Here is a 25,731-nt window from a genome sequence, read left to right as displayed (position 1 = left end):
GAAGATGGCTTGAGGAAGGTAATATTTTGCATGATTTCACCTGAGACTCAAATACAAAGAGCTTCCAGTTTTTCTATTAATTTTTTGGGACCTGTCAATATTATGTTTTCCTTCACTGATCTATCCGTACATTAACGATACAGAAGCTCAACAAGAATAACTAAATTGTAACACATTGGTGCGAGTCGAAGGAAGGCTTATAATTATGGAATTATTACGATTCAAAGACATAAAAGAAAATTTTGAAAAGCTACTTTCACAATAAAAATTGTGCTTAGGGACGGAGACCTACAAGAAGCTCCACGACATTCTGTTGGCAAAGCTCCTGCTGAAAGACATTCCCCAGCTCTCATCAGCGCAGCAGACATTTGGTTTGGAAACATTCCATGCTGTCCTGATCCACTTTGCGCCTAAATCGTACAGCTTTTCGGATCAAGGGATGGTTGCAAGGTATGAAACTTAATGGAACTCATGTACGTGATCAGTTTGGTTTATTTATTTACATTTGTTCGTTACCAGTGTAGCGTAAAAACAAAATTTCCCCCAAACTCGTGGCTTTAGATGTACATCATCCCAGAGAGAGGGAACAATACGTGTACAAAACTATAAATTAGCAGAATCATGATATCACAGTCACATGATGCCCTGATGTGCTGATGTGTTGCAAAGGGAGCTTGTCTTACTGTAACACATGTTTGTGATCATACTCATCAGTGCTGCATTTATCTCTTTGCTCATAGGACTGCTCTGGCAGCACTCCACTATAATGCCAATGCAGATCGTGTTGCCCTTCTCAGAGATGGTGCTGTGAAGCACCGGCTGAAGCCATCAAAGGTGCGGAAAGGGTGGATCGCTGTTCCTGTGAAGGAGGATGCCACATACAGTAAGTGACGCCAAACAGACCATGGGGAATGCAGGAAAGCTACTGTAACCTATGTGTGGCGACATTGTCTTGAGTCTATGATGCGCATAAAACAATACAGGCCACCACTACAAAGTCTTTGCACTGCTGATCTCGTCTCTTGCATGACCACCACAAAGTCATGGTAATATTGAAGAAGTTATTGCTTTAACTTGCAAGGAAATTGCAAGGAAATTACAAAGCAAGTTTATATTTGGGTGCTCTCAGAAGTACAAAGGGTGGAATAATTTATTCATTGATCTAACCATTTTTATATTTGGCAGGCTATGTCAGTGACCTGAAGTCTGCTGTTTTTGACCGCATCGCTCGCTACCCATCCTTCAAAAAAGCAAGAGATGCTCTGGTAGAGGTGTCACTGCCTACCAGAAGCAGCAGCTATGGGGACAGGCCAGAGATGAGAGCTGTGTTGGAGTCACAGTACAGCAGGTTTTAGAGGACAATTGTTTAGCTGTACTCATCAACAGTTGGCATGTAGGCAGTCAGGTAAATCAGTGAAATGAACAGCAGTCAGGCTTCAAGACTTCGCCCAAGCATGATCATGTGCCAGGACGGGAAATGTATGATTTTTGCTGTGTACCAAAAGCATCTGCAATATGTTCTGGATCCGTGTGACACACTAACAGTAATCACAAGTTATGACCACAGGCCAGGTATGACCAACGTTATCATTTGTGACTTCTGCTCATTCATGATCAGTTATCTCAGCTCAGCTGCTTGTTTGCTGACTTACTTACTTACTCAATTCTCGTTCAGTTCATCATTTGTTTACTCCCTGCTCAGCTCCACTGCTCAACTCATTTGCAACATTGTGTGTGTGAGCATGCTCATGAGTACATTCTGCCGAGGTATATAGTTGACTTTGTGTGGATGTGTGCCATCCTCGAAGCATTGTATATTTTAACAACTAACTATGATGGACAAGAAATGACTGCAGCAAAGTACGCATATGTGCATAACTGTGTGTGTGTTTCTATGAGCACGTCTATGTGTCATGTTGTTCTTTTTGTATCTCTGTACCTTTCTGCCATGAGACCATGGGCCCTATTCTCCCTGAAAGTAATCTGCCTGATTACTTTCTCTGTAAGCTGCCATATGTTACCAAACAGAGAAGGTATTGACAATAGAATGGCGGAACACGCTCAGTTGTGACAGGTCGGAAACTGGAACCAGACATTTGAACAGAAATCATGCAGAAGTTTGAAATTTGTGTTATGTAATCACGTCTGTAATGTGATGTTGCAAAGTTCTTGCAACATTTCTGCAAGAAGACAAGATCGTTGACATAATGGCATGCCAATACTAGTGCAGATGATGCTTCTCAAGGAATTAAGAAATAACCATTCCTATAACCCTTTATGTGTCCGTGATCACTATATACATGTAGATATACATCAGTAGAACCTCAAAACAAATAGGAATCATTGAATACCTCTCATGGGAGGCAACGTCAAAATGATGTTCCAATGTTAATAAGCTTGCACTTGATCTTGAGAGGAAATGGCAAAACCATGTCCCAAAATCATTTCTCTTGGTCAAGCCACAAACCTGCTTCCGCTAGCCAATTGAAAGGCGCATACTACATTGCTTATGTTGGTCTGCTTCCCAACACAAAACTTATGTATGTTGATAACTGAACCTCTATGTGCAGCATGGGGCTAAGTAATAAAATCCCAAACCGAGGAAACCAAGTGAACGTTTGTTCAAGTAATTGCAGCTGGTTTTCCTGGAATAATAAAAAAAAACAAAAGGTGTAACATGTATGTAAGATGTATGCTCTACATGCATGTACTGATAGCGTCATTTCGGGTGTGTGACTTTGCAGAGATCGAGCAAAATCCACAGGCATGACCTATCTCCTTTTTCACTCTGACCTTGATGGTGATGTCAGCTAGGTAGGGTGAAATCACCCTTGTGTGGCGGGATAGCAGGGATTGAACTTATTGTGCTGCTAAGTGAGCACAATTTTGAAAATAATGACCTAGATGGCCAGCATAAGTTCTTGTAGGCTACTCCATTTGCACGAGTGCGTAAAAAAAGGGCCTGCTGTGATTATGTGTCCCATTACACACATGGATTTCTTGTTTCTTACCGTCCTGTAGCAGGGCAATAAATTGCAATGCGGTCCTAAATTTTTCTTGGTAGGTACATACTGGTATGCAGATTTCATTGCAATAAATAAAGTGAAAATGGGATAAGTCAACTGATCCCACCTATTGCAAACACAAGTTCAGTTTAGCACATTAACAGAGCTCAGGAGGTGAACACATAAAATTAGCGGCAGTAGCAGCAGCACTATAGCTTTGGTCACTGTGGCATTGGCATTTTCCTGCAAAATAGTATGTTCAATTACTACAAATAGAGGATGATATGTAATGCCTAGTAATTGCAAGCCCAGCATTCCAGTAAAAATTCTTCCCCATGCAATATGTTTTAAATGCTTTGCCTAACCACCTTGCATCAAGTGTGATTGCAAATACATCACAACAATGAAATTGCTTTACTTGTCTTACAACACCAACGTATGCTGCACTATGGTATTTGTTTTGCTGTCTCACTTTGTACTATAATTTTAATCTTACAGAGCTTTCGCATGTTGTTGATGATTAGAGCCCAGATTCCTCGGCAAATGCCTATTTTTTTCGTGTGGTTCTAATACTGCCTTTTTGATATAGGAGCACCAGATGGGTGCTGAGGAACATCCTGTATTGATTTAATAGTGCCTATAAGTGCCTATTGTGGCATTAGTGCCTATTTTGTGAAAGATGCCTAAAGCTCAAAGTAAACATTGAAAAATACCTATGATGACCCTAAAGCGGTAGTAAAACTCCATTGTCCAGGCGAAATTGACATGGGTCACATCGGACGTCCTTTTGAAATCCTTGATTGTTTAAATGAAGCAAGTATCCAAAAAGTATTGACATGTAAGCTGTGAATTGAAAATTGATTACTCGATACAGCTTTGTTATTTCTCCGTTCCAGCACTGTAGCGTCTCATGGGTCATTATTAAAAATATAGGCACCTCTCGTAACGGCTTTGTCGCAACCTAGAACAGTGATTTATCCAGACCCCCCCCCCCAACACTAAAACACTAACAACTCCCAGTTATGGTGATGCCCCCGGGGATAGAAGCGACTTCTTCACTTTCTCTTTGCGTATTCAGTGCTACAGATGAAAAAATAATGACCTGCCCGTAGTGACATTTTTAGGATTTTTAGGATTTAGGACATTTAGGATTTAAAATCAGGATTCTTAGCACCTTTAAATTTATAGCCACCCAAAAAAAAAAAAGGTTTTTCATGCCTAATAATCTGGGCTCTAAAGATGACATTCAAAGTTATTCAAGGTCTCTGCATCACGGGGAACCTGTACTGAAAGAAATAAAAGTGACATAAAAAAAAGAAAAGCGAGAGAGACAGCCTAACAAGAAACAGGTTACCTCATAGTCAATTTTAAGACATTGCGAGAACCTAGCTGTGTATGGCCACAGGACTACTCTATAATCAGGGGTGAGTGACTCTGCTTCAGGTAGAGCATACTTTTTACATGATCATGTGATGATACAATGAGCATGAAGCCTGAAAATGACAGCATTTGCTTTCTTGCAGAGTGTGTCCTTTATATGTTACTTTGTGAGATCTATGTAATGATTGTTAAATTTATGTGGAGCAAATTATTAGTAAAGTTGTTGCTCGTACATAATTCACTACACCTCCCGTGGTGGCAGGCTTCATAAAAGGACTTACACAACATGTACAGAGCACCGAATTCAACCAAGCATTTATTTAGGTCTCTATTCATGTTTATTCTCTTGTACAGTGCTCGACAAAAAAGTTCACGGAACATGCTGTGAAGCACTCCTTCCTCTGAGTGACACGCTTTGCAGCGAATGGTGGCAGGTAACCGAGTTACCTAGGCATATGTCTGTAAGTCCGTACTGTCCTGTTCCCTGCTGGCGTATCACTTTGAGGGAGGAAAAAACCATAGCACGTTCCGTAAACTCTTGTTCAGCACTGTACCAACCAGTCCAAGTTGTAACCCTGGTTGTTCAATAGTTCTGAGATATGGTGAGGTCTTGCCATCAAGTCTGCAAACGTAGTGGTGCCTTCCAGTGCTGACGACACCGAAATTCAGATTCAAATAAGCCTGGAAAATGTGGCTTGTCTTTCATTGTTTAGCTTACGTGTTAGAATTCGAATACACAACATGGGTGTGTATTCATGCAGAACTGTTTTTCCTTTTAACTTTTTGTTTGCTGAACATCATTTTAAATATCGGTTTGTGTCTCTATTGTGTCATATGGGGAAAAAAAGTATATCTTGCATTGTACGCTATCATAAAGGTCATTAAAACAATGTTCAAATGTGGAGAAATTAAATGACACAAATATGCTGAATAATAATTGCCCTCTCCATTTATTTGCACAATTAAAATATAATTATATGAAAGTAAAGTGTTTTCACAAATAAATTATTCCACAGCACTTGCTGCAAATGCACAAAAATATAAAATCTGCAATCAAATGAACAGAGTGCACAATACACACCAGCCTTACATACTGCACACTACATGCTGATGAGTCTTACGACGCATTATCCTGCAATGAGAAAGAACATGATTATACAAAGCAGATAATAACAAGAAAGCTTCTAAATTCCATAAGTGGTTCAAAACTGGGTACTGTAAACACACGTACTTCTCTTATGATTTAGGATGTCTAGGACAATGTGCTAGACATGCAATGATAAAACAATCCTGTCGCATTTTTCAACATGGGTCCTTGGATGGACCTGTAACTTCTGCTAAACATCCAAAAGTCCTGTAATCTCTGCACCATATATCACATGTGTGTTTTTTATCAACGCAAATAAATGTAAATAAAAATTATTTGTTTTTCACGGTTGGTTTCTGTGTAGCTTGTACAAGAGTACAGCCAGGTTTCAAGGAAGGCTGCACAGCAAAATCGTTCTCCAATCATACAGTGAGCAATCTCTGAAAAAATTCATTGGGTGGTCAATACAAATCATAGCAACTTCAATAGATTGCTCATCGGAACTGTTTGTTGCATCTCTCCCACCTTGATACCCGTGATACACTGCTGATGGAAATGCACTGCGAATAGCTAATACGCAGCAGCCGGGTATTTGCCTGCGATGTCCACGGCCAAGGCGGCCCCACACCCAACATACAAACAAGGTATATGCTGCAAACCGGAGTGTGCTGCAGAAAAAGAAAAAGGAATATAAGTTTCTTCGTGCCGTCCGGAAACTTAGTTGGGTATTCTAGAAATTTTACATGTACTCCTCAGACTTTCGTGGTTATGTAAACTAACACGGTTCAGTAAGTATAAACATATATGGTTATTACAGTACCTGTTCTCGTCTCTGTGTTGCTCCAGTTGGGTGGGGATGTAGTGCCTCATGTGCCGTACGAAAACTGAGAGAATTTCGCGGTTAAGGCACAACAGTGGAAACATATGATGCTGAGCAATGCAATCGATGTTGTTTTCGTCACAGATTTGGGAAATGAGCACGACGCTTCGGCAGCACAGAAATTCATCTGGGCGTTCCGGATTGCAGCCCAAGCACCAACACCTAAACAAGATATACAGAAAGCTGGCTCAACAACATATGCCGTGTAAACAGACACAAAACTCGCGTGCAGACAACGAGCTGTCACCTAAACAAATCTGCTGCTTGAATGGGAATCTCCGGCGACGAAGGAGCCTCATCGTCCGTATCCGTGCATTCTTCCGTGCGTACATGCGTAACTGGTAAAGGGTCTGTGGTAAACGGACAGTCGTCTTCGACGTAGTTGTCATAGTAAAGGTCGTCGTCGCTGTCAGAAAGCAGCTCTTCTTCGTCCGTAGCGCTCATGCTGAAAACACTTTCGATTTCATTACGTCTCGCGTCGCCGCAGCAGACGCTGCTTTGTCTCGACACTCGTGACGTCACTAGTGTCGGGCGTGGTCAGGGGAGACCGAAACCGGATATGGAATTCGCATACAGTTAAATTCATTTTCTCAACAACGAGGAAGAATTAAGCTTTCTCGTTTCACATGTAGCATACACGTCCTGTCTGGAATCTAATACAGTCGTTATTCGAAAATCACTAGACCTCCGGACTGTCGCTTTAAAGGTGATAGGTGCTGTCGTAGTTGTAGCATAAATTCTGAGTAAACGTAGGACGCTTGGTGCCTAAATATTAAATGAGAATTCGCACATGTAACGAACATGGTTAGAACATGAATGGACTGGTTGAACTCGTTTATTGGACTTGGCGTGACCTCCGCCTCACCGGTTCATGAAGAGCACTTGTTTTGTCAGCTTACTCATGATGTAGGCCTCCTTTTATTTCTCTGTTATCTTGCGAGACAGTTCGTGCAGCCTCAACAGCAGGAACCGCTTCATGATCACTTTCACCAGTGAGATTATATGTTCGGGCTCAGAGCTGTAGTGGTCCAACAGATGTCCTTGATCTATGTAGTGGACTTTATGGTAGAGTTATGCTACATTGTTCATGACAATGTGATTAACCAAAACAGCTTCTACTCAATTCATTTTGACTTGGAGGAATTTCACTGCACGTATATGCATGTAGAGACTGTGTTTTCAAATCTCATTTTCACAATTTTTTAAATCCTAATTTCACAGGCTGTGGACACTGCAGTCATATGCTCTGGAATGACATGAATGTGGCACCGTGCCTCGCAGACAGGTGAAACCGCTTCATCACCTTCAGAAGAAGGTATTGCCAGAGTGTGGAGCCAAGCATTAATAGTAAAGCTTTGTACCACAGTACAACTAAACAGTTTTCAGTATTTGCTTATTCATTGTAATACCTATTTCTTAGGTGTACTGTACTGTATGCTACAGTAAACACTTAGTAGCTGCAACAGCCAGTATCCAGCACTTCTTGTTTGAGCTAAGCAGTAATTCGATTAGTGGACTGCACTTTACAACAGAGTGAATATCCCTGTGCACCATGGTGTGTTTGAGTTGACCATAAGTTTCAGCTAATGTGATGTTTGACTGAAAGAGCATTCAGTGTATAATGCTCGTAATTGAGGTATTGATTTTGGACTTACACACTACAGCTTTTTCCGGCGTTATTAATCCTCTTGTCGTACATTTTAATCCTTATGCCATGACATTTAATCCTTTTGCCATCGGAATTAATCCTCCTTTCATTATTTTTAATCCCCATTTCAAATAATTTAATCCGTTTCTCATGCAATTTAATCCAAGTGACTATGTGTGGGCTACATGACTTTTTTTGTGTATTTTGGGACAATTCCCATGTGTACGCATATTGCACATGCTTTTCACTAATATTGTGGGTTTCTGCACCATAATGGGATACTGCGGGACTGTCAATCTGGATTACGGTGTTGTGGGACTATAACCATGTCTACGAGTATTACCCATCGTTTTCATTAAAAACGACCAGCCATTAATCACCTTAGAGCATTACGTCGCCGAGCAGAAAGAACGGCTCGTCGGACAGGGCAACTTACGGACATTGTGGAATACCGCCGGATGAAAGCTAAAGTAACACGAGAACTTAAAAACGAGGACAGGAAGCGTTGGCGTAAGTTTTGCAACCACCTTTCACCGTTTGATCCGGCCACGAAGATCTGGCGGACAATCCGATCTCTGAAGGAGGCGCCCCCTCAAAAGAATCCTCTCGCGGCCTTGGCTATCGTTCAGCGTGTAGACGAAAACACGCTTGCGACGGACTTCTGTGTGGTACTAACGACTCCGGCGGCTGCCTCGACCACGCCCCTACACCGCAGTTTTGTCCACAGTTTGACGGCTGAACTTCACCACGACTGGCCCCGTCCCCCGGAAGTTATGGACCGCGACTTCACACTAATCGAGCTAAAGGCAGCGTTGAAGCTTGTGAACGCCGCCTCGTCCCCCGGGCCCGATAAAATCACCTATGCCGCCCTACGAAACATTGACGGGCGGTCACTCCAAGCTCTCCTTCATGTCTATAATACGTCTTGGCAACAAGGATCTTTACCACATACATGGAAGGAGGCATTGGTTGTTCCCATCCTGAAACCAGGCAAGCCCCCAAATTCCCTATCCTCCTTTCGCCCGGTGAGCCTGACAAGCTGTATGGGGAAACTGATGGACATAATGGTTCTGCATCGCCTCGACTGGTGGCTTGAAAAACAACATGCGTTCCCTCACGAAATGGCTGGATTTCGTCGCCACCGAAGCTCCATGGATCCAGTTCTCGACCTAGTCTCCACAGTTCAACATGCTCGAGCCCATCGACGGATCGTCCGATCGGTCTTCCTCGACATCAAGCGCGCATATGATACCGTCTCGCACATTTGTGTGCTGCACGCCTTGCGCTCGTTTGGAGTATCCGGTCGGCTCTTCATCTGGCTCCAAGACTTCCTTACGGACCGAACTGTCGCTGTCCGTACGTCCCAAGGCCAAAGCCCTCAGCATCCTGTTCCTCAAGGAGTCCCCCAAGGAAGCATTCTCAGCCCGACACTCTTTAACGTGGTGATGGCCGGCCTACACTCAGTAATTCCTCGCAAAGTGTCGTTCTCCGTCTATGCAGATGACGTCGCCCTTTGGACAGTAGGAAAATCACGCCCGGCTCTCCAGCGCCGCCTGCAGCTCGCTTTAAACAATATCCATACGTACCTCACGCACCTCGGGATGGACCTTTCACCCGAAAAGTGTGTCGAGCTCCCTTTCACGCGTAAAGCTATGGCCAATTTCCCTCTTTGGCTTGGCTTAAAGAAGCTTGACCCGGTACGCTTCCACCGCTTCCTTGGCGTGGTAATCGACTCGGACTTGCGCTGGGCTCGGCACATTAAACATCTTGAAACTAAAGTGCAGCGATGGCTCCCCGCAATTCAACATCTCTCTGGCTCAGGATGGGGCTGTGATCAGCGTTCCCTGCTCGCGGTTCACGCAGCATTGGTGAGGGTAACTGTGCTTTACAGCCTTCCTATTCTGCACAGGATATCAACAACTTCATTAAATACACTTCGGTCCCTGTTTGCTCGAAGCCTTCGTCGATGCCTCGGAGTTCCCAGAATGGCTGAAACACGGCAAGTACTGGCTGAAGCTGGTGAGCTCCCGATTGAAGTTCTCCGTGAACGGGAAACGGCTCGGCACTACCTACGTTTGCGTGCTCACATTCCCCGCCACCCGCTACTCAGGAAAATTCGATACCGCCCTGAAAGCGACTTCTATCGAGTAGCGAAGAGGACACGCCAGACTCTCACTGGCTTCATAACTAAGGACACTATACCGCCGGAAGCCCCCTGGTCTCTACCGGTACCGCCCACTTTTGTACGCCTCCCAAACCTTCTGGAAAGAAGAGATCAGGTCCCCCCTCAAGTCCTCCGAGCCCATTTTCATGCTCTGGTAGACGCGAAGTTTTCTACGTTTACGGCAGCATATACTGATGGCGCATCCCGAAACAACAAGTCCGCCTCAGCCTTCGTCATTCCATCCGAAGGCGTCGTGCACGGAAGACGCCTCTCACATCCAACCTCCTTCACAGCTGCGGAACTCTATGCCATTCTTTTCTTTCTACAACACATCGCTGATTTTCCACCCCGGGAATGGGCAGTCTTTACAGACTCCAAATCTGCCCTTCAAGCAATTGAAAATTCCGGCATACGAGGCCCATCCGCACCCCTAGTCACAGACGTGCTAATGGCTTACCACACTATCTACGCCGCAGGCCACAGGCTAGTTCTCCAGTGGGTTCCAGCCCACTGTGGTGTCGTGGGGAACGAGCAGGCCGACAGCGCCGCAGAAGCAGCACTCTCGTATCGGAAACGGACCCGTATTGTTCTGCTGAGAGGAGACCGCCGTTCCATTCTGCGACGCCTAGTGACACTCCTGGCTTCCCGCCAACGGACAACCGACATTCTTCCCCCCTCTATGTTGAACAGAGTTGATCCCACGCTCGCTTTCCGCATGCCACGAAACACCTCTCGTCAAGATGCTGCATTAATCCACCGAATGCGCCTCGATGTGGCCTTTACAGCTCAGTGGCGTTACCGCTTGAGGCAAGTTGACTCTCCCACCTGCTGCCACTGTGGTGCTCTTGAGGATCTGGAGCACATTCTTCTTCATTGCCCTCACTACGAACCTTCCCGAACCACACTCTCCGAGTCTCTTCGTCAGCTGGACTCTCGCCCTTTCTCCCTCTCGAAATTGCTTGGTCCCTGGCCCAATCCAGCCCAGCAACGGTCTGCGCTCAAAGCTCTTCTGACATTTCTGGACACCATCGGAATTCGATCGTTATTGTGAAGGGGCTCGTTATTTTATTCCCCCCATTCCATCCAGCAATGGGGTAGAGTATCGCCTGTGGCGATGAAACTCCCCACTCTCCAAGGTCGAAAATAAAGTTGTTGTTTCATTAAAAACGTGGGTTTGTGCATTGTAATGGGATACTCTCGGACTCTGTATATGGATTACGATACTGTGGGACTATTTCCATATGTACGGTGTTACCCATGCTTTTCATTAGATATGCGGGTTTCTGCATTGTAATGGGGAAATGTGAGACTGTCGATCTTCATTGCAATATCCTGGGACTATAAGCAAGTCTACGGTTATTCCCAGTGCTTTCCATTGGAAACGCGTTTTTTTTGCACTGTAATGGGATATTGTTTGACCGTCAATCTTAATTACGATATTGTGGGACAATTTCCATGTCTATGAGTATTACCCATGCTTTTCATTCAAATGCAGGTTCCAGGAGTATAACGGGACAGTCTGGGAATGTCTCTCTGGTTTAGGATATTGTGGAACTATTCCCATGTGTGCGGGTATTACCCAGGCTTTTCGTTAAATATGTGGGTTTCTGCACTGTGATTGGATACCGTGGGACTATTCCCATGTGTGCGGGTATTACCTATACTTTCTGTTACATATGTGGGATTCTGCACTGTAATGGGATACTGTGGGACTATTCCCAAGTACCGGGTATTACCCATGCTTTTTGTGAAATATGTGGGATTCTGCACTGTAATGGGATACTGTGGGACTATTCCCATGTGTGCGGGTATTACCCATGCTTTTTGTGAAATATGTGGGATTCTGCACTGTAATGGGATAATGTGGGACCATTCCCATGTGTGCGGGTATGACCCATGCTTTTTGTGAAATATGTGGGATTCTGCACTGTAACGGGATGATGTGGGGCTATTCCCATGTGCCTGGGTATTACCCATGCTTTTTGTGAAATATGTGGGATTCTGCACTGCAATGGGATACAGTGGGTCTATTCCCATGTGTGCGGGTATTACCCATGCTTTTTGTTAAATATGTGGGTTTCTGCACTGTAATGGGATACTGTGGGACTATTCCCATGTGTGCGGGTATTACCCATGCTTTTTGTGAAATATGTGGGATTCTGCACTGTAACGGGATGATGTGGGGCAATTCCCATGTGCCTGGGTATTACCCATGCTTTTTGTGAAATATGTGGGATTCTGCACTGCAATGGGATACAGTGGGTCTATTCCCATGTGTGCGGGTAGTACCCATGCTTTCTGTTAAATATGTGGGATTCTGCACTGTAATGGGATACTGTGGAGCTATTCACATGTGTGCGGGTATTACCCATGCTTTTTGTTAAATATGTGGGATTCTGCACTGCAATGGGCCACTGGGAGACTATTCCCATGTGTGCGGGTATTACCCATGCTTTTCGTTAAATATGTAGGATTCTGCACAGTAATAGGATGCTGTGAGACTGACAACCTTGATTACGATATCCTGGAACTATAAGCGTGTCTATGGGTATTCCCCTGCTTTTGAATAAGAACGCGGGTTTTTGCACTAATGGGATACTGCGGAGCTGTCAATCTTGATTACGGTATTTTGAAACAACTCCAATCTCTACGGGTATTTGCTTTTCATTAATAATGCGGGTTTCCTCACCATAATGAGATACTGTGGGACGGTCCACCTAGATTCCGGTATCGTGGGACTATTCCCATGTCTACGTACTTGACCCATGGTTTTGATTAAAAATACGGGTTTCTGTACCGTAATAGGTTACAGTGGGACCGTCAACCTTGCTTACGATATTGTGGGACTACTCACATGTGTGCTGGTATTACCCATGCTTTTTATTAGATATGCGGGTTTCTGCACCTTAATGGGATACTGTGGGACTGTCGATCTTTATTACGATATCCTGGGACTATATGCATGTCTATGGGTATTCCATCTGCTTTCAATTAAAAACGTGGTTATTTGCACTGTAATGGGATACTGTGGGTCTGTCAATCTGGATCGTTGGACTATTTCATCGTCTATGGGTATTACCCATGTTTTTCATTCAAAATGCGGGTTTCTGCAGTATAAAGGGATACTGTGGGACTGTCTATCTGGTTTAGGATATTGTGAGACTACTCCCATGTGTGAGGGTATTACCCTCGCTTTTGATTACTTATGCGGATTTCTGGACTGTAATGGGATACTGTGATCCAAATAGACAGTCCCATAGTATCCCATTACAGTGCAGAAACCCTCATTTTGAGTTAAAAGCGTGAGTAATAACCGTAGACATGGAAATAGTTCCACATTATTGTGATCCAAATTGATAGACCCACAGAGTCCTATCACAGCGCAAAAACCCGCGTTTGTAATTCAAAGCACGGGGAATACCCGTAGACGTGGGAATAGCCCAACAGTATCGTAATCAGGATTGACAGTCCCAGATAATCACATTACAGTGCAGAAACCCACATTTTTAATCCATAAACATGGAATGGTCCCACAATACCGCTACCTAGATTGACAGTCCCACAGTATCCCATAAGTGCAAAAACCTGCGATTTTAATGAAAAGCAAGGGGAATACCCATAGACATGCTTATAGTCCCAGGATATCGTAATCAATATTGCCAGTCCCACAGTATCCCATTACGGTGTAGAAACGCACATATTTGATGAAAAGCATGGGTAACACCCGCGCACATGGGAACAGTCCCACAGTATCCCATTACAGTGCAGAATCCCACGTATTTAACGAAAAGCATGGGTAATACCCGCACACATGGGAATAGTCCCACAGTGTCCCATTGCAGTGCAGAATCCCACATATTTAACAAAAAGCATGGGTAATAGCTGCACACATGGAAATAGACCCACAGTATCCCATCACAGTGCAGAATCCCCCATATTTTTTTTAAAAGAATGGGTAATACCAACACACATGGGAATTGTCCCGCAGTATCTCATTACAGTGCAGAATCCCACATATTTAACAGAAAGCGTGGGTAATACCTGCACACATGGGAATTGTCTCGCAGTATCCCATTACAGTGCAGAATCCCACATATTTAACAGAAATCATGGGTAATACCCGCACACATGCGAATTGTCCCACAGTATCCCATTACAGTGCAGAATCCCATATATGTAACAGAAAGTATAGGTAATACCCGCACACATGGGAATTGTCCCACAGTATCCCATTACAGTGCAGAATCACACATATGTAACAGAAAGTATAGGTAATACACGCACACATGGGAATTGTCCCACAGTATCCCATTACAGTGCAGAATCCCACATATGTAACAGAAAGCATGGGTAATACCCGCACACATGGGAATTGTCCCACAGTATCCCATTACGGTGCAGAATCCCACATATGTAACAGAAAGCATGGGTAATACCCGCACACCTGGGAATAGTCCCACAGTATCCCATTACAGTGCAGAATCCCACATATGTAACAGAAAGTATAGGTAATACCCGCACACATGGGAATTGTCCCACATGCTCCACTGTGGATCCCAGGTCATTGCGGCGTCCCTGGGAATGAGGCTGCCGACCTACTTGCGAGACGGGCTCATGTGGCACGAGGCGTACCGACGCACCGTACGTATTTCACCCAAGCGGACGCGAAGCAAGCAATTGGTGCTCTCATGGGACGTCTGTGCAGTGAACACTGGCGCAGAAGTGTCCCTTCTACGTCGTTCCTGCGCAGGGTGGACCCAGATCTCCGTTTTTATATGCCGTCAGCGCTTCCTCGACCCATCACGTCGCTCATCTACAGGCTTCGCCTCAACGTGCCATACAGTGGACGACTTTTGTTTAAGCTCGGCATGGTCCCGTCCCCCAACTGCAGTCTGTGTGATGTAGTTGAGGACGTGGATCATATACTCCAAGACTGCCCGAGGTACAGTGCACACCGATGTACCCTTGTGTCGTCCCTGTCTCGCCTGGATAATCGGCCATACTCCACCGAAAAGGTTCTTGGGTGCTGGCCAGCAAATCAGCTCATACCTGCCATGCGCGCCCTTGTGCAATTTCTCGTCTCGACGGACCTGTTTGACACATTGTGACACTCTTTGTTTTTAGTGCCTTGAGACTTCGCTTTTGGTGACAAGCTCGGTGATGATGTTCCCATTTATTCTTTCAAAGCGTTTCAAAGCGTCGAGGTTAGTGTAGTTTCCCTTTCTTTTATTAATAACGCGTCCTGGAGTAGCCAGTCCCGAGTGGCTCGAGACTACCATCTCCATTTTTTTCTTTTAAAATCAATCAATCAATCACATGGTTATAGTCCCACAACACCGTAATCCAGATTGACAGTCCCGCAGTATCCCATTATGGTGCAGAAACCCACAATATTAGTGAAAAGCATGTGCAATATGCGTACACATAGGAATTGTCCCAAAATAGACACAAAAAAGTCATGTAGCCCACACGTTGTCACTTGGATTAAATTGCATGAGATACGGATTAAATTATGTGAAATGAGGATTAAAAATAATGAAAGGAGGATTAATTCCGATGGCAAAAGGATTAAATGTCACGACATGAGGATTAAAATGTACGACAAGAGGATTAATAACGCCGGAAAAAGCTGTAGTTACACCTCAGTCATAGCTATCGCATATCTCTGACATTAGTACTTTTCTGGAACTGTTACTTACTTGTACTATAATACAAATCTTGATTATTACTACCTACTCCTGCCAGAGGTGACAAGATGTAATTATGTAAGTAGGTAAGAAAACAAATGTAAGTAATTATTTTCTTGACAGGCATCGTGTGTGTACACGACCTCATTCTTCCTCCAAGATTGCTTTTACATGTCTTGTTATTCAAAAGCAATACCACTTTTTGCATATGAAATAAATTGTAATGTACCACATCTTGTTCAAGTGTCCTTCCTGCATATTTCATGGACAAGTGTAGAATGAACATCATGGACCCCCGACCAGTTACAAACGCTGCCAATGCCCCGAAAGTGTGTAACTCTCTGCATCACAAAATGTAATTAATATACTACAGTGCTGCTGTCCTGTTTCCAGGGAAAATAGTGGGGATAGCACCTGGCTTCAGCCATTTCTTGTTTTGGATAAAGAACAGCATGAGGTCTCGAAATGTTTGGAACATATCGTTTGAGTCTGAGAAGGGTGAAAAGACTGCTCAGATACGCTTTGAAGCCACTGTCTCAAAAGTATGGGGTCATGGTGGGGAAACCTGCAATATTGACAGAAGTAAGACCTATGGCACCTCAACAATTCCCATTGCCTATGAATAGAAATAATGATTTGATTATTTCTATGTCTCCAATAAAGGTGTTAGGGAATGTTAGTGAACAATGACGCTCACTTGTAGAAAAATACTCCAGATATAGCAAAATGTCTTGTCTGACACCGCGCATGACATGGGCATGACTTGTGCCCGAAGCACAAACACAATTCGCGAAATAAAACTCCAGATACAGCGCAGCAAGATTCGCAAGTCCACCAGCCAACAGCAAACACCTTATTACAAATGACGACATGCTGACATGACACAACAGTGGGAATAGTGGGTATTGCCGGTGTACAGTGAAGAACAATTTTCACCACGATCCTGCGGCCTGTGAAGCTTCCTTGCACTGACTTCAAAACTGTAATCCACATCTCCAGGAAGCAGGCCATTACATTAAAAAGAAAGAAAGTCAGAGCCCCAAAGAATTCTCGGCGAGCTTGTGCTGTGACGCAGAGTTGTACACGTTACTCAAAAAAAGTAATTGATTACAATTACTGTTACTACTGCGAGAAAAGTAATTCTTTACCGTTACAAATTACTTCATCAAAATTGTAATACGTTACCGATTAAAAATGTAACGCGTTACTTTTAAATTGTGGGCCATATCAAAGCCTACAAGCAGTGAATGCAACCATGCAGCTTTTGTTGCAAATTCCAATATGAGACACCAACATACATGGTAAGTGAAATTCACAAATACATTTGAAACCAACGTACAAAACACATACACACTTTGATTATAAATTTATATACGCATTTACATATATATGTACACAACACCGTTATCTACGAACGACTTAGGTTTATACATATGTATATATACCCGTGCCTAATACGTGGACCAATACGTGCTGACTAGTCTATGACTCACATCATATATTTACACAATTACATGCTCTAAGCAGTAGGTAGCCAGTAGGTCGCGTTTATAAGGGATTATTATATTACTGTGGTATGCATGGAACACGTGTGGGCTAGAGATGGCCGTCACAGTGACCTGTGCGTCATTGCTTCAGTACATCGAATTCGTGGTGGAACAAAACAACAGATTAGCTTGCTGAAAAGGGTTTCCATTGTTGATGGAAAGTTAAAAAAGTAATCGATTACTCAGTAATTGATTACCGAAAATTGTAATCAGATTACTTGGAAAATTACTTGCTCACAAAATTAATTGATTGCGTTAAAAAATTACTGAAAAAGTAATTGATTACTAGTAACGCAATTACCAGAAACGCGTTATGTACAACTCTGGCCTGTGAGGTACCACCTCTTCCTCGGGGGCGCCGAGCCCGTAAATCATTCCAATTCGCATTATATAATCTTTCTGCTGTCTTCACTGATTCAGTGACACTCCCCTTTTCATATGTTGTCTTTTCAATGTGCATTAATTGTGTAAAACAAGTCGTCGCACCCGAAAGTTGAACGTAACAGTGTCAGGCATAGAAATCATAAGGAGAAATCATCCTTATGATTTCTATGGTGTCAGGGCCCCATGTCTTTGGCGACGACAGAATGCACCTGAGCCGGTATGTTTGTTTTTGCGCTTACGAGGCTCTTCCGGGAGAGACGAATATTTTTCGGCTGTGGCGGCAGTCCCACAAAGGAGGGACCGCCAGGATTACCATCCCCAAGGTCAAACCAGTCTTTCGATGGTTTCATTACTCCGTCGGAGTTTACCTTCCCACGCAGACCATTCACGGGTCCTTTTCCCCTAATTCCACATGTCCTAACGTTCTAGTCAAGCATTTCTGATCAGTTGTTTCAGCCGCATTGTTCCTTCCTACTCGAGTCAACTCGGGAGTAGCTCTCTACCCGAAGCGCCGTTACAAACCCGGGCCGAGTAACTCGATGACGTCATTACCCGCGTTCCAAAACAAGGTTGAGTAACCAGAGGGTTAACTCGATTCAACTCTCCTCCGAAGACCTGTCAGGGAAGGTTCGCTCGAGTAATGACGTCATGCCTTTGTCGTCTGCTCTTTTCCGAAAGCGCGTTATCGAAACCTGCTGAACGTGTGGTTGTCGAAAAGCCTCGACCTCCACGACGGGTTATCAATACACAACTGGACACCGAAATGGCAACACCCTTCCGATGCGGATTGTGCGACATGGTTTTTGAGGACCAGACCAGGCGAACGCCCAAAGACATGTGAGTCGGATACATTTCCCAGGAAAAAGTGAGTTTCGCTGGTGCGCTTTTCTATTTTGTCTTCATGTACGTTGCTTTTCCATTATCTATTTAGCATATGTTCACTAACAGCTGCCTTGCAATGTTTATTTTTGTTTCACTGCCTTGTAGCCACGTGGTCCTTGTAAAGTTGTAAAGACAGCTCTATGTGAAACGTTGAAAACTATATTAGGAGCAAGGGTTATTACTGACCAGCATTATATTATTATTATTACTTTTGTGTGCGTGTGTCGGAAATGGCATTTTAAATGGAATTTTACTTTTCTTCCTTTACCTTCACAGTTGTAAGATGGTTGTCGGTACGTTCGCGTGAACAAGTTTCAGATAAAATATCGACCATAGGTGCAGCCTAGCTGGTGGCTAAATGCTTGGGTGGAACTTGCATAAATTCTGAGCTGTGGAAGGAAGGGACAACACGACAGAACTCTGTCACGAATTTCCCCTCTTTTCGCCCAAGCTCAGACTTCTTTCAAGATGAATGAAAAAAGTATTTAAAGAGATTGAAACATTTATTTCACTGAAAAACAAGCTTTCGGAAGGAGTCCGTCCTTCATCAGGTGCGATGCATTGAACACTTGGTAGAGATATTTATACGCATGTACATCAGAGAAAGGGAACAACGAAGGTGGTGAGGAGGAAATACAAATTCTTAGAGAGGACTGACGGCGCGAAAACGAAAATACAAAAGAAAGCAATGTACAGTAGGAGCGTTACCGGAAACAAAAAACAGTTGAGAGATCTCAGGTGAAACAGGACGCTTTTGCGCGCTTCGTGATACGTGAGTAGTATGGGATGGGCTCTCATAGTGCACAACGCTCAACTGTCCTGAACACGATTTAATTAGCAATTAGAGCTAATTGGGCCCCCCACATTAATCAGCACCCTCCAGGGAGCCACCACATTAACTGGGGAGCGTCTACCTCGTGTCCAGACCAGCTGAGCGTTGTGCACTATGAGAGCCCATAAAAAAATAGATAGAGTGGAGAGAAGGAGTTTAGTTGAAGATCAACGAAGCCATCTTGAGGAAAGCGGTCCGGAACGACCGCTGACCATCGCTTGCGACGGAGCACAGAGGCAGGTTGCAGAGCATCGCAGCTATGACGTCATCATGACATGTCTGGGCAGGTTAGGACCGCTTGGGACATGCCAGGAGAAAAACACTCGTAATACAGAGGCTGGAAAGCAGGAGTAAATATGCTAACCATCAATAGCTAACAACAAAAAGAATTAGTTACACAACAAATGAGCCCACCACAACAGCAATCACGGGGAGCGCAGAACGATGCGACTGCTCCATCCGACAGCCAGGCAGAGAACTGACTCGTAATGGTTTTTTTCTCCTCTATAAAGTCCCGCAGCTGCACCCCCTAGCGGTTACTTTCTCAACTAATCTCATGACAAAATTATTAAGAATCACGCCAGCGCTACTCTCTTTTCCAAGGCAGAAGAAGATAGAAAATGGCAGGGATGCCTGGACAACAGCAGCCAGCACCCGACATGAAAATCATAAAAAAGCGGGGACAAAGTTGCGAAAGAATTAGTTACAAAACACATCAGTCACGAGGAGCGCAGAACATTACGTCCATTCCGTCCGACAGCCAGGCGCAGAACTGAATCGTAGTGCTTTTTACTCCTCTATAAAGTCATGCATCTGTCCCTTTTGCGGTTGATTTCTGAACTAATTTAATCGCAAAATTATTGAGAATTATTCTAGCACTATTCCCATTCAGGGCAGCACTAGCGTCATCGTCAAGACAAGAATGTTCCTTGTCAAAAAAGAAAAAAATACAAAGCTAGATGCGTCAACAGAGGAAAGCATGCATGTCGGTGCATGTCAGGAGCGCTATTACACGAGGACAAATTGCACGACTGCTGGGCAACAGAGGAAAGCAAACACAGAGACACTTGAACAGAGTAAAAAGACACTCACCATCATCAGACACGTACACTACATTCCCTCATTGTAAATCCACTCGTCACAAAATCAACCTGCATCGTCGAACACCATTCACCAGTGACGAACTACACATCCGCACCCCATCAGAGGCACTGTTTTTTTCCACTAATGTCCAACCCATTGCCTCTGGACAAGGTCCACCTGAAACAATAGAGTCATGGTATGACGTCATCATGCAGCTGCGTGGCTCAAGGACGCGTACACTCTAGACAGGGGACCTGTTGTTTATTGAATCACTATCCCAAGATTATTTCCTTTATTCTACTATAATGATTGCATAGGGAACTATTGCAGAAAAACACCATACATCAGAGGTGATCGTAGGAATTAAGCATTTCATTCCCAAAGTCTTACTAAATGAGACTTATTAGTACAGGGAAAAACAAAATAATGGTTCAGCAAGACATGTCCTTCCCATCCGAGAGCCAGGCAGCTAACTGAATAATGACGCTTTGTTCCTCCAGAATAAAGTCACACCCCTGTCCCCCTTGCTGTTACTCTCTGAACTAAATGAATCGCAAAATTATTAAGAATCGTTCTAGCTCTACTCCCATTCAACGCAGCACTATCGACATCGTCAAGAATGTTAATTTTCAAAAAGAAAAACTACATGTAGAAAGAAAGCATGTCAGAACAGGTCTGGGCATGTCAGCGCATGTTTGCAGACAACAAGGGGGAAAAAGCGAAAAGAAACACTTGAACAAAGCAGAAAACCAGCATCAAACTATTTCTAAGCACACACACTCCTCTTATTCAAGGACAGTGCTCATCATAAATCCGTCCAGGTCAATACACACCATTTTTCTATTGCTACACTTTTTTCCAGCAACGGTCAATGCATTGCTACAGACACTTGAAACACTGCGTGACGTCATCACAACCTGTCCGAAGAAGAAAGCGGCAAACACAAACACTCCTATTATTTATTGAATCGCAAAGTTATTTCCTTTGTCCGACTCTTAATGATGTTCACTTTTACAATAATATTCAACAAAAAAAGCACCATGCATGAATCTTGATCTTAGCGATTTTCACCGCAGAGGCATGGTCATTAGAATCACAACACCAGTAAACTACCACTGCTCTTTTAAGTGAGACAACTCAACATCATCACCAGGCTTATGTAATACATGACCCTTTCTATGCTCGTATGGGTGTGTCCCTTTGAAACCATTAAAAATAATCTTTCAAAAATAAATGTGTAAGTACCCACTGTTAAAAATATTATCTCCCAGAATATACGCTTAAAAATAAATGCACAAAAATAATCGCCGAAATATCCCCGTTTAAATATAAACGCTAAGGAATCCACAGTTAAGAATATATCATTAAAAGTAAATCGTTTCAGAATCCCCCCAAATCCACCCTACAGTTGCTAGAGTCATGTGGTATGGCCCAAATCAAGGTGAACTGCAAGCAAGGGGCTTAACCTAACCTCACAGGGCCAAACTAGCCTAAACTATCCCAAACTGAAAGAAACTAAACTAACCTAACATAACATGATCAAACCCGGCGAAAATTGCAATCAGTCCGCCTCCGTGCTAGATGGTGAGGGGATTTTGAAACAGTTTATTTTTAATGGTGGATTATTGGGGGGTCCCCGAAATCCACCATTTAGAATAAACGCTTAAGAATAAAACATTCAAGAATAATCCGCTTAAAATATACACAGTTAAAAATATATCTCCTAAAATAAACTGATTACTATCCCCGCTTAGAGATCACCGTTTAATAATCCACCATTAAAAATAAACTGTTTCAAAATCCCCTCACCATCTAGCACGGAGGCGGACTGATTGCAATTTTCGCCGGGTTTGATCATGTTATGTTAGGTTAGTTTAGTTTCTTTCAGTTTGGGATAGTTTAGGCTAGTTTGGTCTTGTGAGGTTAGTTTAAGCCCCTTGTTTGCAGGTCACGTTGTTTGGGCCATACCACATGACTCTAGCAACTGTAGGGTGGATTTGGGGGGACTCTGAAACGATTTATTTTTAACGATATATTCTTAACCGTGGATTCCTTAGCGTTTTTATTTAAACGGGGATATTTCTGCGATTATTTTTGTGTGTTGATTTTTAAGCGTATATTCTGGGAGATTATTTTTAACAGTGGGTACTTACGCGTTTATTTTTGAAAGATTATTTTTAATGGTTTCAAACGGGATACACCCGGTTCGATCAGGTTATGTTAGGTTAGGTTTCGGTTAGCTTGGGATAGTTTAGGCTAGTTTGGTCCTGTGAGGTTAGTTTAACCTTGCTTGCAGTTCACCTTGATTTGTGCCATACCACATGACTCTGGCAACTGTAGGGTGGATTTGGGGGATTCTGAAACGATTTATTTTTAACGTTATATTCTTAACCGTGGATTCCTTAGCGTTTTTATTTAAACGGGGATATTTTGGCAATTATTTTGGTGCATTGATTTTTAAGCATATATTCTGGGAGATATATTTTTAACAGTGGGTACTTACGCGTATATTTTAGAAAGATTATTTTTAATGGTTGCAAACGGGATACACCTGGATTATTAAACGGTGATCTCTAAGTGGGGATAGTAGGTGGTTTATTTTAGGAGATATAGTTTTAACCGTGTATTTTTTAAGCGGATTATTCTTGAATGTTTTATTCTTAAACGTTTATTCTTACTGGTGGATTTCGAGGACCCCCCACTCGTATACTCGTTGTCTGAGGCTACACCTGCGAGCAAAAAGGCGCAAAAGTCTGGGGGCAAAGTTCCATTCGCGTACGACAAAGCACAAGACAGAACGCCTTTACGGGAACAGATATATGATGTGATTGCATTCCCACTATATTAATGATTTTCTATCTTGCATTGCAGTTTAGAAAAACTACTACAAAACTTTAGGAGCCTATTAAAATTCTACTTTCTATGGAAACTATATTTGCCCTGTTACTTGGATCACTATTAATCAAGCGCCCCAATTTTTTCTCTCATCCCATTTCAGCCTACCGGGTCTTGTCATGCAGTGAAGCAGACTCACATCCAAAATAATTAACTTAGACTGAGGGTGCCGTGCTTCAGGACTTCCTATTCTGCGCTCAAATGCAAGCGTTTCTGCACGAATACCTATAACAGCTTACTTCCTCAACATACCGAGCTCCTAACAACATCTAACAAACAAGCAGAGAAACCCACTTCTCATGAATTCAGCTTTACCATGCGACTTTCTTCTGCGCAAAAGCAGTGATTTGAGGAAAGAGCAGCAAAACTTGCGTGCACTTGTGCTGGAATTGCTATGGCTTCAAAAACTGAAGCATATGCTAATAAACTAAGAAAAAGACACTCATGTCTGGTATCAGCTAATTCTTGCATAATGCTACATACACGGCCGCATTGTTCCTTCGTAAAGAATGCACAGGACAAGGGCACACAAATTCCTTTAAGCGAGAAGGGAAAAGGCTTAAGACCTGAGCAATATAGCAGCAATATAGCGTGTATATAGCAATAATAGCAGAGTCACCGCACATCGCTACGCAGCTAACACAAGATAACAACATGATAATAGCGGTGGGTAAAGTTGCAACACTGCTAAACAAGCCCCAACATGCCATGATGACGTCGCAAACCAGGAAAAAAGCACCCATACGTGCGCACACACAGCAGCTCAGGAATGCTCAAGGGGAGGTGCTTTATTGGAATTTCTCCTCCATGCTCACATACCAGCATTTCTGCACAAATACTTATAACTGCATACAGCTTACTCCATCAACATATCAAGCAAAGTGAATACTGACACTCAACAACATATAACAAAAAACAAACAAATTCAATTCTCATGAACTGTCCTCTGCCGAGCGGCTTTCTTCTGCTCTACTTGGATGCTGACTTTTTCCCTTCACCTACATTCTGAGTAAAAGCAGTGAAAGAAGAAAAGGACCGCGAAAAATTACATGCATTTGTGCCCCAATAGCTGTAACTGCAAGAAACCGTAGCGCACGCTGAGAAAAAGAAACCCATTTCTGCCACAAGATAATTCTTGCATAATGCCACATACACATTCGCATTGCCTTGCATAAAGAAAGCACAGGACAGGGATACGCAAATTTCCTTAAGTGAGCAGGGAAAAGGCTTAAGTCGAACCGCTCAGGAATAATCGGAGAATCACCGCTTATCGCTACGAAACTCAACGGCTAGCACAACATGACAGCAACAAGATATTAGCGAAGGGTAAAAATTGCAGCAAGAAAGACACTACTGAACAAGTCCAGACATGCGACATCGCATACAAAATACTGCTCATCGGGGAAAAGGCCTAAGCCTGCGACAGAAAATCATAGAGCATACACAACTTCATTTTTCTATTTCGCGTAAACTAAACGCGGTCTGCTTGGAAAACGACGTACAAATTTTCTTAGGGAGCACAGAAATATAGGAATTTCTACTCTGTGCTCAGATACCAGCATTTCCGCTCAAAAACCCATGACTGCAAAATTAAGCACTGCTTACTTCATCAAGATATCGAACACCCAACAAAATCAAACAAACAACCCCACTTCCTCTGATAGAACACTATTCAGCTTTTAGGAGGCTTTCTTCTGCGTAAAAGTAGAGAAAATAAGAAAAGAGCAGCGAAAAATTACACGCACTTTTGTTCGCATAGCTATAAGAGAAAAAAATAAAATAACGAGACACACGCTAATAAACTGAGACAAAGATACCCATTACTGCATTGCATAATGCTACATGCACAGTCGCGTTATCCCTGCGTAAAGAAAGCACAGAACCAGGGTACACATCCCATAAGCGAGAAGGGAAAGTCACTTCTTCTCGGACAGCTTAATACGGTAAAGTCAGAATTCTTACCAAGAAAACTAGGCTTGAACACAGCTACGAGCGTGACAGACACATACTAACAAACAAACAAAACACTCCTATTCACTTCTACTGAGAGAATTGGAGTGAACCACACGGTAAGAACAAAGCCCACCGCTTCAGGAAGGCATATCAAATGCAGCGCAACAGGATCCGCGTGCAGAACTCCTAAAATATCCCTCCTCCTCCTATAAACTCCTAAAATATCTGTTGCTGTTTAAGAGGGGATACCACCTCCGGCGGCCCCATGTATTTTCTATGGGACAAACTTTGCAGTCTCTTTCGG

The 25,731-nt window shown here is 43.3% G+C and overlaps 1 long non-coding RNA gene across 1 annotated transcript; it reads right to left on the bottom strand.

Annotated features, from left to right (window-relative positions):
* Window positions 1-5,471: 5,471 nt before the first annotated feature.
* LOC135374458 (uncharacterized) lies at window positions 5,472-6,786 on the bottom strand. The gene is made up of 3 exons (XR_010416906.1): window positions 6,600-6,786; window positions 6,293-6,514; window positions 5,472-6,140 (listed from the first exon to the last, which is right to left on the bottom strand). It is a non-coding gene; the product is annotated as an uncharacterized LOC135374458 (long non-coding RNA).
* Window positions 6,787-25,731: the final 18,945 nt, after the last annotated feature.

The sequence above is a fragment of the Ornithodoros turicata genome, unplaced genomic scaffold, assembly GCF_037126465.1.
Source record: "Ornithodoros turicata isolate Travis unplaced genomic scaffold, ASM3712646v1 Chromosome62, whole genome shotgun sequence".
Classification (NCBI taxonomy): domain Eukaryota; kingdom Metazoa; phylum Arthropoda; class Arachnida; order Ixodida; family Argasidae; genus Ornithodoros; species Ornithodoros turicata.
This window is presented reverse-complemented; position numbering and strand designations above follow the sequence as displayed.